Below are 18185 nucleotides of genomic sequence, written 5' to 3' on the forward strand. Positions count from 1 at the left end.
GGGACAGAGACATTTTTATGAAATACCTCCCCAACCCGTTGTTCTTTCTGGCCTCACCTGGCAACCATTGGCATCATGGCTCCTTCCAGGATGGAGTGGTGGGTCACTTGCCCACGTACCCTGGATGCGGAATAACTGTGAGGTCAGCGTTGCTGAGCCCTGGCAGGAAGAGTTAGTTACCCACTCTTTCCTGAGCTCCTTTTCACCCAGGGTTGCCGAACCCAGCAGGGGAGCCCTCATCTGGGATCTTTCCCTGTTGCTCCTCCTTGGCGTCCGATATTGTCCTTTGGGGCACTACGCACTGCTGTGCGTCTTCGGTGTCTTCTGTCCTTTGGTGATCGTGAGAGACAGTCATCCTCTCTCTTTTCTTCTCTTGTATTTAGAGCTAAGGTATACGGTTTCTGGGCCACATCACCACCAAGTCTCCTGAAGAGTGTTGACCAAAGGCATTGCTGGGTTCCTTTAAATACCTTCCATATTTCACTTGCAGCAGGCCACTGGGATGAGCAAGTCGGTTGTTCTGTCTTTGTGTGACAGTTCCGCCATTCTCCTCGTCTTCCCAGTGACGCATTCTGCCTTTTCTTAAGTAGTGTTGTTGGAAATACGGTTCTGAATTGCTCTGATATTGTCCCCCGATCCCATCCTCTCCTGAGCTCCTCAAGCTTGCTGTCATTGTGCTCCCACAAAGGCACAACTTTTCTTAGGGTCGGTGGGGTCTGGTGGGAAGGAGAACATAATGGAGGTCACATCCAGAGAGTTTCAGCAGGGCCCAGACTTTTTTGTTGTGGTTGATGGGTTTTCTCAGGGTTACGGATATATTCAGATTTCCTCTGTGGAGGAAAATCTGTGTATTTTATCGTTTCCTATTCTGGTTTGGTTGACTTTGAGTAATTCCCAGTAGGCTTACCCAGCTAGTGTTCTCTCACCACGGTCTTGGCTTGTCTTGTCTTTTTTCGGGTGGGAAAAAATACGACCTACAAATTTCCCATTTGTAATAGTGGGGAGCAAAGAGAGGGGCTAGCCGGTGGTCGTGCGGGGCATCTCTTTGCTCACGTAGAGGAGATGTTGTTAAGAGACAGTAGACCTTTTACGTCTGTATGATCTGAGGGCAGGCATCAAACAATAGAAATGAAGATGACCCTGACCTTGAACACGAGGGTGATTAGGAGGAGTTGTAGATCCTACCCTCTCGTTTGCTGCGGACACTGTTGTGTTTGGGGGTGGCTTGTCCATCGCTGGGAAATGAGTCTCCTGGGTGCTACTGATGGAAGTGGGGTTCCTCTCTGGTGGATGCAGCTTGAGAGTCCAAGCAGCCTGGGCTTGTTCCTCGGTGTCACTGAGTAAGACTGCCTCAGTGGGGCGGGGCCGGACATGCTGCTGACCTCACCACTGGGCACCCTGGGCAGCCGCCCCGAGGGCTCGTCATTTTCGGGTTGGTGAGACACAGCGGCGGTCGACCTGGAAGACGCGCTGGTGGTAGAGGTTGGATTATTTGTAGTTTTGGGGGCTTTTTCTTCAAGTATCTGGGAAGTTGGTTGAAAATACATAGTTTAGGAGCAAAAGGGCCTGTAATCTAATTATTTATTATTGTCGTCATTACCGTTTTGGTCTCTTTTGGGGGAACGGCTTAACATTGGGACCAAGATGGGAAAGAAAGGAAAGCGATCGCGATGAGAATCCCCCCCCTTACCTACGCTTTCATCTGGGTAAATAAACCAAAGGTTAATCCCATAGCACCACTGAGGTGAAGAACGGGGTGGGCCTCTCGCAGAAGCGCATGGCCAGCAACTTCTCCCAAGTTCTCGAGTGGGTCAAGCCGACCACTCTGGTCTGGGTTCTCTGGTGGGGTTCATTCTACTAACCCCTCCCTTGGTGATGTAAGATTTTATGTTAGCGAGGTGGGAGCGGTACCATTTTGGAATGAGCGATTTTCACAGGGAAGCTATGGGGGTGAAGGTGGTTGCAAGTCTAAGGCGGAAACTTCTGGGGCCTCATTAATTTCTCTTCAGAGATTTCGGTACAATCTTGGGTAATTTATGGCTGGCCCAACTGATTCTCCGGGTTGTGTTTGTAAACACTGGTTGCTACCCTCCCTGTCCAAGTTTCATGTCCCCCTATTTCAATGCCATGTTCTCCATTTTTGGTGCTATCAAATAGAGTGGCTGCTCAGTTACCATTTTAGTAATGCTGTGTCAGGTTGGGAAGAAACCGATCAGAGGCGCAGAAGCCCCTGGGATTAAGTTACTGTTCTAATTTACAGTCCCCTCCCTGTGGTGACCTATGTCTGAATCTATGCTTTATTCTCAGCTTCCGAAGAATAAATGGCATCAGACCAGTGCTTCTGCTCATCCTGGTGAAAATGATCCAAATGAATAAATACGTAGGGATTTGCAAAGTCTCTGAAAGGGCCACAATCTGTTTCACCCCAAGTTGCTTTTTGGTATAATTTCTAACCAAACGGAGTAAGAAGACTAGACCATTCCGGTCCCTTCCTTAATGGGAACTACCACCTTTGTCATGGTGTTTATAGGGTACCCTTACTTTTCAGGAAAGCTGGATTCAGGGAACTATTTTATCACCGATAGGCCTATGTTGGAAAGGATAGTCTATAGCTTTGCTCCTCTCGAAAGACGGTGTGTGCCTTTAAAACTTTAATAACGATTTTCAAATAGATAGAAAAGTAGAAAAGAGGTTAAAGAGCACCCACATGCCTATCACCTAGAGTAAACAGGTGTCACTATTGTCCCAATTGGCTTTCTCTTCCTTTTTCGGTTGCTGAAATATTTCCTAGCATAGACCATAATGTATTCAAATATGTTTCACGTTGGAACTCAGTGTCTTAGCCTTGAGAAGGCTGGGAATATTTTATAGTCTAGCGTGGACAACATTTGCACTCCTAAAACCTTCAGGGTCGTGTGACCATTTTTGAGAATTTTTCAAACTTAGAATTCCACTCTGGCTAGGTAGCTCTCAGGTCTGTGGAGAAGCGAGTGGGGGAGGGGGCTCTAGGCACTTCCTTGGGGGTCTGTAGGGCCCCTGCCCATACTTGCTCTGTGCTGTCAGGATACAAAGACTGACCAACTGCCTCGGTCCCCCACAGGCCTGCTGCCGTGGCTAGAGGTGTTGAGTGGGGAGCAGGGGAAGAGAGGAAATCACGTCAGGAAGGCTGATCCATAAGGAAGATTTGATAACATAGAGAGTTAGATTGTTATACCATAAAATCTTCCATCATGATTCCTGAGGAATGAACAACATAGATTGCACATTTTTCCATAATCACAAAGGATTCTGAAGTTAACACTTCTGGGCAATACTGAGTATGACAAAATAAATGCCCGTGCTTGGAAATCAGGGACCCTGTGACAATATTCTATTCCTGCTTTGTTTTGGGGGGGAACAAATAGTCTTCCTCTTGTCTCTCAGGGTGTTAGGAGGATTTTTTTTTAAGATATGTGAAATCAAGACATACCTACATGCACGAACTTATCGTTGTTATTCTGAACCTCCGCTTACCATCCAAACGTGCTGAACGTTTGCCTTGTAGCAAATGGTGGAGACCTTCAGGTGGGATTTGGGATCCCGTCTGTCTGAAGCTAGTCTTGGTCCCCTCTTACCAGCCATGCGCCCTTGGGCAAATTGCTAAATCCCTTACTTCCTTAGTTTCTGCACTTATAAAAGAGGATATAACAGTAGCTAGCTCATAGTGTTAGATTAGGAATCGAATGAATTCATGTGTGCAAACTGTCTAGACCGGTTTTCATATATGGTAAGCATTCAGTAAATGTGGCTTCATATTGTTATTACTATTGGTTGGGGAGAAATGGTGGTGCCAGTAAAAAGGCAATCTGTGCTCCTTTGGCAAAGGAGTACAAATAGCAAGCTAGATGTAACAGAGAGGGAGAGAGAGGGAGAGAGAGAGAGAGAGTGTGTGTGTGTGTGTGTGTGTGTGTGTGTGGTGTTATGGCCTAAAAATAACTTGGTGACTGTTACCTAATTTAAGTAGCATACGATTGGAGTGCCAAATAATTATAAAAACATGTTAGGTCAAGAGGCCAGGGTTATTTGGGCATATCCTAGAGTTATTTATTTGTAGGGGAATCTGTAAAAATGTGATGATAAATCTGTCCAACTAGCGTCCCATAACTAAATGATGAAAGTATAAAACCATTAAGCGTCGCTTTTTCTGGCCTCTCGGGCTGATTTATTTTTGGAAGAAGGATTGTAGTCTGACTATAAAAGGGTAGGTGGAAGGAGGGGGGGGGAATGTGCTTCATTTTCAAAGGTTCTGAAAGCTTTGAGTTGTGAGGAGATGGCATGTGAAGGAAAGGCGGGGAATCGTGGGAAGGCCTGTTCTTGAAGCAAGACCTGGGCCTTTGCTCTCAACTGGTTCACGGTTGCCTGTATTTTGAGCTCTTGGATATCCTGTCCTTCTTCCTAATTAAGCTGTAAGTGAAAGGATGTAAGTGAGCTCCCCGCCCCCCATCCCTGTCCTTGCTTTATCTGTTCCCCATTCGCTGTGTGCTCAGCAAAGTGTGGTTTAGCCCACTTACACCTGAGCTCAGTTCTAGGCTTTTCTATGGACCAACTGTAGGTGTCCTTAGGGAGCTCAGGTCACCTCCCAGAGCCCCGGTTGTTTCTCTGCTGTGAAACAGGAGTAATTCCAACATCACAGGATGAACTGAGACAGCGGAAATCAAGTGCCTGGTGCATGGCTCTCAATGAAGCAGCCCCTGGGCCCTGTTCCCCTACCCCTGTGCCCTTGCAGATCCTCTGAGGTTAGACACTGGTCACTGGGGAGGATGGCAAGTTGCCCTAAGCACGGTACTATGGGAGCACGTTAAATATCAACCACTTGTCCTTACCAATTCAGATCAGTTAAGTTAACCATCTGGCTTGTCAAGGACAAGTTCAAGAAACTGCTTTCCTGGCAGTAGTAGATCATGATTTTAGATTAGAAAAAGGAGGGTAAGGGGAGGGAGTTTTGACAGAATCACAGGCGCAGAAAAACTCTGCACAGCCTAGGTGTGAGCCTTTGACCAGGAGCAGACCCACTTCTCACTCCTTAGGCTCAGCATTGCCACCAGCCAGGCCCTCCTGCCCCAGCCTGGGGGAGCAGTTTGGGCATAAAAATGTGTCGATTTGCAGTGCTTTGGTGATTTAACTCAAGTAGGTAGGCAAGGATACACTCCACATTAGGGAGAGAAATTCTGAACCCAGGAGAGGTCTTCTCATGTTCTTTGAGCTCAAGATCCCAGTTTTTAGAACAGGAAGGGACTTTAGAGGACCCCTAGTCCCACAGTCGTCCCTGCAGGCTGCCCAGTGGAATCCACTGGGGTGATTTAAAACCTGCGATGCTCTGTTCCCACCTCTGGAGATTCTGGTTAAACTGGTCTGGGGTACAGCGTGTGCATAACGCTTCCCTGGTGATTCTGACGTGCAGGAAAGTGTGAGAACCATTGATCTAGTCCAGTCTCATTATGCAGTTACTGAAATGGGGCCTAGAGAGATTTAACTTGCCCAAGGTCACATGCATGATTAATTTTAGAGCCTTGGTCCTCAGTGCTAAAATAGGTCTTGCCAGGTTGGTAGAGTGTGCGTGTGTGTGTGTGTGTGCGTGTGTGTGTGTGTGATTATCTAATGATAACAGGATCTACTGTATAGCTTACAAATATGAAGTAACATTTAATCAATCATTTTTTGTATTGATACCATTTTTGTTGAATTTTGAGATTTCAGTCTAGAACTATAGGGACCTAAGTCTAAGCTCTTTTGAAAACCAGTAGCTCATGGACCCGATATTTGCCTGGGTCCTAGATTAATAGGTCAAATATTGACATTGACTTAAACCCATCTTCTAGAGAACTTAATGGTTTATGAAAGAGCTGGAAAACATGTATCAAAATGCACCCTTGTCCCAAAGTATCTCAGGTTTCTAGGGACTTTTTGATGTGTTGGTCTCCATGGATATACAGCCCGTGGGTAGAGGAGATGCATTCATTTGTTCAACAAATATTACTGAATGCCTTCTATGTGCTGGGCACTAATTTTTGAGCTGGGGAATCTGTAGCTGTAACCCTCAAAATCTAAATGCTAGCATGGGAGCATATACAGACCAGGCCAGTATATTCCAGATCCTTTCTACCTTGAAGATCATGTACCTGTTTGTTTTCTTCATCCTCTCGTGCTACACAATCTTGTTTAGGGAGCAGTTCATCTTTAGAAATGCCATTCTCTTGGGAAGTACATGTTTGTGAAGCACTTGGCATTTTTGTCCTTTATTTCTCCTTTGCAAGATAAAGTCTGGCCTTTTCTAAGCACATCTTCATGGGCCAACAGGATTTCTTTCTAAGACTTGATCCAAAGAGAAATGACTTTTTAAAAAAATGTGTTGGTTTTTAATGGAAAAGGGAAGATGCACTCTCTCTCTGCCTTAGGAGCTCAGGGCTGACAGGCCCTCTCCAAGCATTAGAGTGGAACTTTGTAATTTGGACCTAATTTTGGACATGTTGCTGATAGGAATGGACTGGTGTTTATTTTTTCCTGCATGCTCCCAACGAAAAGAGGGCATGTTAAGCAAACAAGCATTGTAAATGATATTTCAAAGACAAGGTTTTAGCCTGCTCAGGGAAAAAAAAAAGAAGAAGATGATGAAGAAGGAGAAGGAGAAGGAGAAGAAGAAGTTTGCAAGTACAATTAAAAACCACTCTAAGAGACAGGGCTGGGGTAAAAACACACGTCTCTGTCATTTCAAAGCCTGCGTTATTTCCCCTAAACCATATGGGTCCCTCTTGGGCAAATGTTCATTGGCTGCGTTTCCATATACTATTTACTCTTCATTCATATTGTATGACCTTACTAATTCAGAAAAATTGGAGGGAAGAGAAAATGACGAGTATGAATCACAGCCTGAATTTTACCGTGCATTTTCGAAATGTACATTTTATATTGAAGTTGATGTGTGTTTTCTAATTATGACGTCTTTAACTCTTGAGATGTTTTCATCCATAAACCAAGAGGAAGATAATAATATCTTTTTTTTCTAGCTTGTGCCTCATCTCATCTATTACTTATAAGTGTATACACACACATGTATATATACATTTATACACACACACACATACACACACACATATATATATATATATTTATACACACACACATATACACACACACACACACACACACACACTTTCCAATCTTTCACCCCAGCAAGACCCCTATTTTATATGTAAATGAAAGGGAAAAAAACCTTGAGCCTCTGCTCTCGGAGAAGGAAATGAGCCACACTGGTACTTTCATATAAGATAAAGGCTGTGACCCCAAGCCCTGCCTCTGGCAAAGTGGAACAGCACTAACAGGAAGAAAAGAGTTTGTGGATTCATCAAATTATCTGCGTTGCCTTTGAGGTTTTATTTGCAGTGAAGGCCTACTCATATATATATATATATATATATATATATATATATATATATATTTTTTTTTTTTTTTTTTTTTTTTTTTTTAAATTCACCTTCTAAGACTCGAATTTCATGGAAAACAAAACGAGGCCGAACATCCTCAGGGCTCCACCAAAGGGTTTCATCGTCTTTGTCTCACCATCCCAACAGGACCCCCGTGGGGCATCTGTTGCCAAATTTCTCCACCAGGTAAATAGATAAAGCTGTCTGGTCCAGGGGTAACACCCAGCTGGTGTACCCTTTGAGGCACATCCACTCCTCAGCTCATAATGGGAGCTCAGCTCACCTTCTGTGGTGTCCCCAGGTGATGAGGCAATCACCTCTTTGCATCAGAACATCAGTAGCCACTTCTTTAATACTTCATATTTATTCTATGGAAGGAATCATCCCACACAGTTTGAATCACGGCCCCAAGGTCCACAACCACTGGGCTAAATATCTGCTGCTGTTGCTACTGGCAGGTGACAAGAAAACACAGATTGGGACGTGCATAAGGAGAGGCAGTGGAAAAAAGGGGACACGACAGTATGAGGACAGAGGATACCTTCAGGGTTATGGTGACAGGATCGTCCAGGACCTGGACTTGAGTCCTGGGTTCTAGTGTTGAAGACAGTGAATTGTTGTCATTAGTTATTAGAGCATCTGCTTCCCTCTTATGAGAGGAAGTCTAGATGCAGACTTCTAAGGGGGGGGCTTCTTTGGAGGGATAGGGGACATTTTCTTGGGGCTTGTATTTCTAGTCTTATTAAAATAGCACATTTTTATGATAAGACTTTATCAGGATGGTTTTATGGTTCCCATGAAGTGATATTTTAATCTGACCGCAGAACACCATTTAATCACATATAACCACCCTGGGTCTGGCCAACCTATCATCCCTGAAATTAAAAAAATGAAAAATAAAAAATAAAAAAAGAAAGATCTTCCCGATAGTCTGGGACAAAAATTAAGAGCTCTTGAATGCTTTCTGTGTGCTGGGCATCGGGCTGTCCTTTCTGTGTCTTATTTCTCAGAGCAGCTTCATCAGAGCGGTCTCAGATCCCCAGTTTTACAGATGCAGAATCTGAGGAACGGATTCAATAGTTTCTCCCATGTTATTGACCAGTGAGCTGGCGAACAAGAACAGAAACCCAGTTCTTACAAGGTTGGGGCCCAAGTTCCTTCCAAGCTGGCCACATGCTTAATTATCAGGGAGCATGTATCTCATTCCCAATGGTCGCCTTAACTGTGTTTCATTCTCTGATGCGCCCTAAGTTATGTTTTACCTCCTCATCCCCTCTATTTTCTTGTATATCCTCAATTGAAAATGCTACTGGTGAGAATATTGGCCCCCTCTGTGTCCTCAGAGAAGAGCCGTCTTCTCCGTGACCTCACCCTGGGTTCTATCTCAGCTTTTGGCAACTTCAAACTTTTTAAGCTTGAAGCTTTTTAAGGAGTAACAGATTGATTAAAGAAGCTTTGAAAACCGCAACAATGATCTCCAACATTATGCGATGTTTATTGCCTACCAGACTCTGCGCTCGAAGCATTATAGCTCGTGATAACACTCCAGTTTCTATGCGAGTGCCTGAGACCCAGAGAGGCCCAGGCACCTGTCCAAGGTCATTGGACTGCGAGAGCCTGGGCACAACACTGTTGGGTTTCTGTCAATGGGGAGAACCTTAGGATACCTGCGGATGTGAGGGTGATGTTCTTTCTGCAAGTATTAATCTATTCACTTTCTAGAGTGGAATTAGAGCAGGAAGAAAGACGGGACAAAGTTAGATCTAGGAAGTGAGAAGGAATAGATGAAACACTATCTGATACGAGGTGTGTATAAAATGAGATAATGTGTGATGACAGCCCAAAGACCCTAACGTATCCATTATCCATTCTGTTAGTGTGAATAATAAACATTAACTATAGATTTCCCTCCCGCCCCCCCACCCCCCGCCCTGAATTGTGTGAAGAAGGAACTTCTAGTAGGTTCTCCTTATCCTTTGGGGAAGCTAATTCTCTGGGATAAGGGAACAGAGTTCTTACCAAACTATTTACTTTTTATTCTTTTTCCCCTCTGCTTTCTTTCTCCTTTCTTATCTTTCTTCTTCCCTTCTACAGCCTAAGTGTACAAATACAGCTCAGATAATCAGGGAGTGTGGCAGGGACGGACCCTGGAAAAAGCATAACTGACACCCTTGAAGGCTAGCAGAACGGCCCCCTGGGAACCTGGGCCAGAAGCATCATTCATTCAGGCGGTACTACTGAGCATTTGTTCCAACTCTCCCATTTTACCGATGGGGACGCTGATTATTTACCCAAGAGCGTCTAAGTAGCTGGTCGCAGAACTGGTATAGGATCCGTGTTTCCTAACTCTAGTTCAGTAACAAATTATTTATTATTATTTCAAGTTTATTTATTTATGTTTAGAGAGAGGGTAGAGGGGCAGAGAGAGAAGGAGAGACAGAACCCCAAGCAGGCTCTGCACTGTCAGCATGGACCCAACACAGGGCTCCGTCCCACAAACTGAGACCATGACCTGAGCTGAAATCAACAGACACTTAACCTACTGAGCCACCCCCCCCAGGTGCCCCGTAATTTTTTTTAACCCCAGTGGGACTGTAATCCTTTGGTTTGTATCTGAGTTGTTATTAAATATGAAAATCTCAGGGGTCCAAGTGTTTGGCCAGATCACTCCATGTTTTCGTTCCCTTTCCCTTTGCAGTGAGCTTGGTAGCTGACTTCTCAGTGAGTTGGTCCGCTGATCTGTATTTGTAGGCACTGTTCTTTTTCAGAATTTATATCTCTTCCAGCAGGCAGAGCGTAGAATGGAAGTTAACAGCACAGGTCCCACAGCCAGGCTGGCTGAGTTGGAAATCTGACTTGGCCACCTATTAGAAGCATGCACTTGAGCACATTAAATGCGGTGTGCCTCAGTTTTCTTATCCCTGGAATGGGGAGGGCAAGGGCACTTTCCTCGTGGAATTAATGGAGGATTAAATTAGATAATACATGTACAGGTGCTTTGAACAGTGCCAGACATATAATGACTAGCATTTATTAAAAAGGTTTCATGATTATAATATCAAATACCCACACAAATAATTCATCATTAGCTACTTGTGTCCAGGGGGTACAGGAGTGCTATAATTCAGAAAAATGACGTTGCCACTGGTACAATATAAATAGAAACAACTCTCCGTTGCTTCGTTTAAAGGTTTGAGACAACCCAGTGTTTCTGGTGGGGTGGATAGATACCTACATCATATTTTTTTCTGAATCAGTGCCATCCTGGAAAATTATATACTATTTCTATGTAAGGAAATCTTACAAAATTAAGTCTTAGCAGAGACTCAATTGTATACCCATTGTTGGAATATCAAGGACGTTTTAGAAAGGAGAAAACAGATCATCTACTAATCCCCCTGACCAGCCTAGTTTCATTTTTATATCTTCTCTTCATTCTTTACCCATATATGTGCATATTTTGCAGCATTTCTCGTATAGAAACTGAAATTCATTTTCCCTTTATATCGTGTGTCCTTTTGATTCCTGTATTACCATCAGATTTTCTTTTCATGTTGTAACATGTCTTATTTTATGGATGCCTCACGTTGTACTTAACTAATTTGCCTATTAATGAGGTTAAGGTTATCTCCAAATTTTCGGTATTATAAGAGAAACTTCTTAGGAGACTCCCTTGCCTGGAATCTTCTTCACCCCTGCCCCCACCTTGAGGAATGGTGGCTGGGGCCAGCTACCTTGGCTTTATGGTTCCCCCTCTACCGTGATTCCCTTCCACTTGTCTATTCCTGTTTTTCTCTTGAGGATACAAGAGCCAACTACCTATCAAAGTTACTGATTTTTAGGGAGGTCTTTGTCCTCGATCGTAGGTCTCCCTGCACATTCCAGCTGCCTGTATGGCACCCGCACCCTAGAGGGATATGTTGTAAATCTTGGACTTCTGCTTTGGTGGGCAGAGCGAGGAAGTATCGAGGCACCACTCAGCACTATTAAAATAACAGAAGCGTTTGTGGACGTGAACGGTCCGGCAGGGCCAACCCTATGTTGTGTCATAAATATGAGTCACTCCCAGTTTCATGCTGCTGATAAGACACTTTGGAAGGGACATCATTACAATAACAGCACAAAGAGTTAGACTTTGGGAGATGCTGAGTGATACGTGTTTCTGTGTTCCTCCCTCCCCCTTTCTTTTTTTTTTTTTAACGTTTATTTATTTTTGAGACAGAGAGCATGAACAGGGGAGGGGCAGAGAGAGAGGGAGACACAGAATCTGAAACCGGCTCCAGGCTCTGAGCTGTCAGCACAGAGCCCGACGCGGGGCTCGAACTCATGGACCGTGAGATCATGACCTGAGCCGAAGTTGGACGCTCAACCGACTGAGCCACCCAGGCGCCCCCCTCCCTCCCCCTTTCTTAAGCCCTGTGGTTTCAGGGCAGTGTTCAAGTCTTCTGAGCCCCGAAGCTGGTGCAGCCCAAAGAATGCATCAGAATGGAAAGACTATTCCCATTAGTTCTTTTTGCCAAATTGAGGTAAAATGCCCTTTAAATAGGAGCTAATTCTCCAACAGATAATTAGCTTGTCTTCCTTGATAAGGTATGTGAATTGGATTGCATTTATTATAATTAATCTTGCATGTTATGTAAAAAGTGCATTCGCCTGCCCTTCTTAGGGGCCCTTTATTCCTACCTTGAGGGTGGCTGGCACCCCCCACCGCAACTCCAGTGAGAACTGAATGAATTGGAGGAATGCCAACGTGATGGGCCGCTCTCCCTTGTAAAAGCTGGGAGAAGCTGAATGTGGGGCACCACGATTAAGACACAGAGCTTTCATATTAATATCAGCATCGTTTCCACCCCCCCCCCCCAAAAAAAAACCCAAAACCAAAAAACAAACCGTAGAGAATGTTTTGGGGCCTGAGAATCTCATGCTACAAAGCGGCCTGAATAATTGCTTGAAATCGGTCTCCTGCTAGTGATATTCTTCTGGATTTACAGGACACAGCTTTTTCTAGGAAGTGAAGGGGGTGGGGGGGGGGCGGGTAACTGGTTTGGTAGACTTAGCTGGTGGCTGGGCAGTGACTCTGGGAGGTGGCCTGGGGTGAGGAGGGGCTGCTCAGTGACTCAAGAAGCCAAAACTCCTCCCTATGGTTTTTCTCCCCCTGCCCCCCTTTAGTCCCCAGCCATTCACACTTGCCCCTTGCAAGTGGCACTTCTTCATCTGGCCGCGCCGTGATTTTGGGCATCTTTCCCCATTGAAAGCTGTTGCCCACAGTCCCTTGATTTTGCCGTATGAAATGTACGTTGGGGGAACGCCTGGGTGGCTCGGTCAGTTGAGCGTCCAGCTCTTGATTTCGGCTAGGTCATGATCTCACAGTCGTGGGATTGAGTCCCGCATCACGCTTCTGGCAGAGTGTGGAGCCTGCTTGGGATTCTCTCTCTCTCCCTCTCTCTCTGTCCCTCCCCTGCTCTCTCTCGCTCTCTCTCGCTCTCTCTCTCTCTCAAAATGAATAAACATTTAAAAAACAATGAACACGTGTTGGGGAGACACGGGAGCCTGGGAGTAGAAGAGCCCACTAGGGATGATCTATCCGAAAACCTCTCTACTCCGAGCTACAGTGGTTCTTTTTCTGAGAAAAGAGGGGCTCTTTCCTGTTCTGTGAAGCTGACCAACAGTGTGGCTTTTGGCATTTCAGATTTTAGTCATTTGCCACTGCCTCTACCTACGTGTGAGCATGTGCACATACATATTTGAGTTAACATTTATAAAAGGGGATGGGATGGCACCAAGCACTAACTCATTTAATGGAAATAACAACGGCTGTTTTCTCTGTCTGTGCTATCCACTACGGGAGCCATGAGTCCCATGTGGCTACTGAGCCTTTGAAATGGGGCTAGCCCAAACTGAAATGTGCTGCACGTGTAAAATAACACCGGGTTTCAAAGACGTTGTGTTAAGAAAAAAAGTAAAATATTTCATGAACTGTTTTAACATTGATTGCATGTTAAAATGATACGATTTGAGGCATGTTGAAGTAAGAAAAATGTATTGTTACGGTTAATTTCATCAGTTCCTCGTTACTTTTTTACATGCAGCTACTAGAAAGGAATTTTGTTACATAGTAGCCAGCATTACATTTCTTTTGAGTGGTGTTGATCACTGTATTACAGTAACAGTATTATCTGGATCTACTTCTTAGATGAGGAAACCGAGAGCCAGGTTAGGTCGATAGCCCAAAGTCACATAGCAGGAAGTCAAACTCAAGAGCCGTCTGACTCCAGGGCCTATGCTCTTCCCCACTAGTGAACTATACTATAGAGAACTTGTCTGGCTTTTGTCCTTGGTTCCTGGGTCATAACCTCTAATGGCAACCAAGCTTATGCTAATGAGATGGCTTATGCTAATGAGACAGCTTATGCTAATGGGATAGTTTTTGCTAGTGAGATGATTCACAATAGGGGTAGGCCATTGGACAGACAAAGAATGCCATTAGAGGATGGGAGCTTTGTATTAGTTAGACCTCCTCCTGGTAAGAAAGGGGAGCTGGCAGTTGAGTTCAGTCATGTGACCAAATGGTTCAATCAGTCAGGCCTATGTGATGAAACCCCAGCAAAAACTCTGAACACAAGAGCTCAGTTCAGCTTCCCGATTAATGAATGCGCTGATGTGTTTGGAGGGTGATGGGGTCCTCAGGGCATAGAAACTCCCGTGTTTAGGACCCTCCCAGACCTTGCTCTCTGTGTCTCTTCATTTGGCTGGTTCTTATTTGCATCCTTAGAATAAAACTGTAAGAGTAAGTATGGCATTTTTCCTGAGTCCTATGAGTCATTCTAGTGAATTATCCAACCTGGGGGGTTTGAGTGTGGGAGTCCCACAATTTTTGCCTATCGGTCAGAAGTGTGAGTGGCCTGGGACTCCCAAACTTACGGCTGGCATCTGAAGTGAGGGCAGTTTTTGGGGGACTATGCCCTTAACTTGTGGAATCTGTGCTGATTCTGTTGTTAGTGTCAGAGTTGTGCTGTAGCCTTACAAGAATAGACACCTTTCATCTGGATATATATTTTAGGGGCACAGTGCCTGGGAAAGCAAGGTTCCGTACCTTCACTTGCTGATCTCCCTAACCCCATTTCATGGGTGATGGTGGCTAGTTCCATTCTAGACATGCAGAATGACTCAGCCTTTGAGTCATTAACCACTAGCCAATGCTTTTGACCACTAGGTTCAACCCAGAGACGGGAGACGGGGAAGTCTCTGAGACCAGCACAACCAGTCCCCTCCAGCCTGCAACTCGTAGGGTCCCCTCTGTGTCTTCATTTCCAAGACAGCACCACTCGAGTGCTGGGGACATACGTACTGGCATCTACTTGATTCTGGAGACTTTTAAATATTGATGTTGGGATGGAGATCCTTATAGGAAACTGATGTAGGTTGATGCTGTGAGTAAGGAGTGTTTTCCATGGCATGTTTTTTTTAACAGTTTGCATCGTCTAGAACCATACTTTTGTAGTCTGTGTTCTGCTACATCTCATAAATGCTGTGCTCAAATCAGCTGTTGTCTTTTCTTTGGAAACTTTTGTTTGGATTTTTAAGCCATGATCCCGTGTGTTTTATCTATTGATTTTTGTTTGGTTTCTCCTCCTCTGCCTAAAATAGACCCTGTCTCTTGCCTGTGGTCCTACTAACCATTACCCTTCTGGTCATACTCAGGCCTGGCCCCAGTCCTGCAAGGCCCTCTGAAGTCACCAGCTCCTGGAAAGTGGAATCCTGCAAGGGCATCTTGGGGCTGCCCTCAAAGGCACATTTCTAAGAAGAGACAAACTTAAACTCTGTATTGTTATATTGCAATGTATATGTATATATATATTGCCTATATATATTTCCTGTATATACATTCAGGTTTGAGGTTCGGGGAACAGGTTACTCTCAGGCACCTCTCCCTGCCACTCTCAGTGACTGTGGGGGTGTCAGCCAGTCCTGGTTTCTAAAAGGGAAGTGGGTTCATCAGAAACAAGTAAAGAGGTACAGAAAGTTAGGCGTTCCATTCTCACTCCCTGCCCCTGAGCCTCTCACCTTTCAGAAAACCAGAGGCCCCTTGTCTGCCTTTCGAGAGCACCCACAATGTTATTCCTGGGAGAGATCCCACCCCCCTTTTTTAGGGAAGAGGAAGCTCCTATGTTTGAAGAAAAAGCTCTTGTGATGTAATCATGCTTTACAATTTACAATGGCCTTAAGATTAAGTAACTTACCCAAAAGTGCATGGTTAATGACAGGGGTAAGAGGAACCCAGAATTCCTGATTTTAGATCCAGCGTTGTCTCCCTTCAACAGGAAGCAGAAGAAATAGCCCCCAGGGGTGGTGAGAACTCTCTGTCTGCACCATCTATCTGTTCCTGCTCACTGTGCCCCAGTGGGAGGGCCAGTCTGTATGCTCAGTACCAGCCTCCAGCTCATATTCAGTGCTTAGTGAACGTGTGTAGAACTGAACTGGGGGCCCCTTCCACTGTCCCACGATGTCCCACAGGCTGCTGTGCCCTCCTGAGCCTTTTTTCCTCCTTTCCATCAATCTCCACTTCGTCTTTCTTTTTTTTCTTTTTTCTTTTTTTTAATGTTTGTTTCTTTTTGAGAGAGAGACAGAGTGAGAGCAGGGGAGGGGCAGAGAGCGAGGCAGACACAGAATCGGAAGCAGGCTCCAGGCTCCGAGCTGTCAGCACAGAGCCCGATGCGGGGCTCAAACTCACGGACCGTGAGATCATGACTGATCGTGACCGACTGAGCCACCCAGGTGCCCCCGTCCTCTCTACTTCTCATCACTCAGATAGAATGTCCAAGGGAGAGGCATGGAGAGAGGAGAAAGCGTTAGAAGCCACCAGATATAAACTGTCTTGGGTCCCAGCCCTCCCACGTCATAGCCGGTCCCACGTAGGCTGTTCATCTCCAGAGACTTGTTGGCCCTCCTTCCTAGCCAGAGAGTGACAAGATTTCTGTGTCCTCATGTTGAATTCACCTGTTTGGTCCTACACTGCCTTCCATGAGTCACAGCTTGATGGTGCCATTTCAGGTTACTCTTTAGCAGGTTCTTAAAAGATTTCTGCCCGTCCCTTTGTTTTCTCTAATGTTCCTTTATCCTTCCTTCTTTGTCTCATTAGATTTATCTTCAGAGACATATGTCTGTTTTTTAATCCCTCGAATCCCTAACATTATGCTGAACCACACATAATAGGTGCTTGCCAACTAAACGGCCTTTTCTCATCTCAAGCCAAAGGTCATGTAATCTAGAAACATTTAATGAGCGTCTGTACAAATCAGGTATTGCTCCAGGTGCTAAACAGTCAACCCCTTTATAATTTCTTTTCATAACTCCCAGTATTAGCTCATTAAGAGTCGCAGTAACTCCCTTGTTCCCCGTTGGCACTATTATTAGCCCCATTTGACAAATGAGGGAACTAGGGTACAAAAAGGGTAAGGCAGCTTTGCTAAGATCATACTAGAAAGTGGTGGAGGCAGCCTGAGCCCCGGCACAGTGAACTGTTAGGCTCTGTTTCCTCAAAAACAAACAGCATATGGACATTCTCGGGTGGGGGTGAGGGTGGGAGAAACTACATTTTACTAACAACAACCCACCGGCAAAGAACTAAGAAGCAACTTCAGATTGTGATAAGTGTTTTGAAGACAACAAAACTTTGAAACTGGATGATGTCACGGAAGAGTGCCATCAGAGGTCGGTGGTAAATTGGAGGCCGGGACGACCCCCGTGAGGAGATCACATCTGACCTGCGTTCTGAGCCACCTACGTGAGAAACGAGGGGAAGAGGGTTCCGGGAGGAGGGAACAGCGTGAGCTAAGGGAGGCAGACCCCCCCCAGGCCTGGCACACTCCGAGACCGCTGCCCTCGTCCTTGCCATCGTCCATCCATATCTGGTTTATGGAAGCTGTGTTGAAGTTATAGAGTGCCAGACCTTGGGGCACAGATTATCCACACTCCCGACTTCATAGAAGTGGCAACAGGGGCCCCCAAGCTAGAACCCAGGATCACTTCAGCGCAGGAAGAAGGGCTGTGTTTCGAGCGCTGGCCGTTGGGACTTCTGTCGCCCTGAGCAGTGGTGGGCATTGGCATCGCATTCAAGGGCATGTCGCCGGGAAGTCCGATGGTGTCCCATGTGGGGGGCATCCCAGGCTGGCTCTCCATTGCACATGTCCCAGGTTGAACCGACCACTACTCGGCTGGCCCCCCACCGCATCCCTATACCCTCCCAGCCCACCTCCTCAGAGATGTACTGACCTCTTGGTTGTTTCCCCCTTAATTTCAGAAGGTGGTCCACTAGGTGGAGACGTGCTACCTTTTGACCTGGTGTGACCCCCTATCTCTCTCAGTGCTCCAATGAGGTCTTCCCTGGCTTCCGGCTGACCTTCCCAAGCTCAGCCCTCACTCTGTGATCTAACTGTTGGGCATGGGCGGCTGGGTGAATCCATTGCAAGTGGGGCTCACGCCCGCTCTTTCTGGCAGTTGATCGCTAATGCTCAGGCTTGCTGAGTATTCTTGCCAAATATAGAATTCGGCTCCGTGACTTGAGGAACTTGTTGCTACGCCTTTTGCGAACTGAAAACATTGGTTCTGTAAAACAATTCAGATTTTGATGTTGACATTTAATCTTTTCCCCTACCACTTCCTGAATTCCCTAAGCTAGAGCCTTTGACCTCCAGATCATATTAAACCATCGTCATACAAGCTGTC

At 45.5% G+C, this 18185-nt stretch overlaps 1 protein-coding gene across 1 annotated transcript in view; it reads left to right on the forward strand.

Moving 5' to 3' along the window:
• Positions 1-18185, forward strand: part of DUSP10 (dual specificity phosphatase 10) — a 39477-nt gene that overhangs the window by 4131 nt on the left and 17161 nt on the right. The gene's annotated exons all lie outside the window — the stretch shown is intronic.

This window comes from Acinonyx jubatus, chromosome E4, assembly GCF_027475565.1.
Source record: "Acinonyx jubatus isolate Ajub_Pintada_27869175 chromosome E4, VMU_Ajub_asm_v1.0, whole genome shotgun sequence".
NCBI lineage: Eukaryota > Metazoa > Chordata > Mammalia > Carnivora > Felidae > Acinonyx > Acinonyx jubatus.